Raw genomic sequence first — 1,644 nt, 5'->3', positions numbered from 1 at the left:
GACTTTTGTATGTTGACCTTGCATTCTGTATATTTGCTATACTTGCTTTTTTTCCCAAGGGGTATATATTGTTTAAGATCTTTTAGAATTTTCTACATAGACATTTGTGGCACCGGTGAATAAAGGTAATTTTATTTCTTTTTTATGTATTTCCTTATCTTATGCTACTGCACTAGACAGGATTTCAAGTACACTTCTATAAGTGGTGAGAGGGACATTCTTGCCTTTTCCCTTTTTTTTGAGGGGAAATTATCTAGTTTATTTGTATTAAATATGTTAGCTATAGTTTTTCCTTTGTCATATTCTTTATCAAGTTGAGGGAATTCCCCCTCTATCCCTAGTTTAAGGAGAGTTTTATCATGAGTGAATGTTGTATTTTTGTCAAATGCTTTTTTCTGCACCTATTGATATGATAATATGATTTTCTTCTTTAGCCTGTGTTGTGATGAATTACATTAATCGTTTTTCAAATGTTGAACCAGCCATGCTTACCTGGAATTAATCCCACTTGGTCATGGTGTATAATTCTTTTTACACATTATTATATTTGATTTATAAATATTTTGTTGAGGATTTTTGAATCTATTTTTATGGAAGATTTTTTCTGTTGTTTTTCTTCTAATATTTTCATCTGGCTTTGATATGAGGATAATACTGGTCTCATAATATGAACTAGTATATGTTTCTTCTGGTGCATTTTTCTGGGAAAAGATGAAGTGATATTATTTATTCCTTAAATGTTTGGCAGAATGCATCAATAAAACTATGTAAGAATGGTTTATCCTTTTTAGAAGATTTAAATTATTAATTTGATTTGTTTAATACATACAGTGGTTTTCAGGCTATTTATACTCAGGTTTTCTACTTTTGTGTTAGTTTTGGTAGACTTTTTCAAGGAATTAGTCTATTTTATCTAAGTTATAAAATATGTGAGCATAGAATTGTATTTAGTATTTCCTTATTCTAATTTTAATGTATATTGAATAAGGGATAATGTATTCTTTTTCATTTTTAATATTGGAAATTTGTGTATATACTCTTTTATTCTAGGTAACTCTGGTTATTGATTTATAATTTTTTTTTGTGATACTGGGGATTGAACCCACAGATGCTTAACAACTGAGCTACAGTCCCAACACTTTTTTATTTAATTTTGAGATACGGTCTTGCTAAACTGCTTAGGGCCTCACTAACTATCTTTGTCTTTTAAAAAGGATTTCTTATACACACTATGTAGTTGGGTCTGTTTTTATTCACTGTGTCTTTTAATTGATACATTCAGACCATTCACATTAAGATTGATTATTGTTATATTTAGATTAATTTTAATTGTGCTTGTATTTTCTTTTGGGGGATGGGTACTGGGGATTGAACATAGGGGCTTTACCATTGAGGTACATCTCTAGCACTTTTTATTTTGACATGGCATCTCATTAAGTTGCTTAGAGCCTTGCTAAGTTGCTGAGGCTGGTCTTGAACTTTTGATCCTCTTGCCTCAGCCTCCCTAGTTGCTGGGATTGTAGGCATGCATTACCATGCCTAGCCATTCTGTCTTTAAAAATGTGAATTTGAGTTTCTGACCTATATAATTCTTCATCTACCTCAATAAAAATTTTAATATTTCTTGCAGGAGGATGCTGCTAG

The sequence above is a fragment of the Marmota marmota genome, unplaced genomic scaffold (assembly GCF_001458135.2).
Source record: "Marmota marmota marmota unplaced genomic scaffold, marMar, whole genome shotgun sequence".
In the NCBI taxonomy this organism is placed as follows: domain Eukaryota; kingdom Metazoa; phylum Chordata; class Mammalia; order Rodentia; family Sciuridae; genus Marmota; species Marmota marmota.
Note: the sequence above shows the minus strand (reverse complement) of the source record.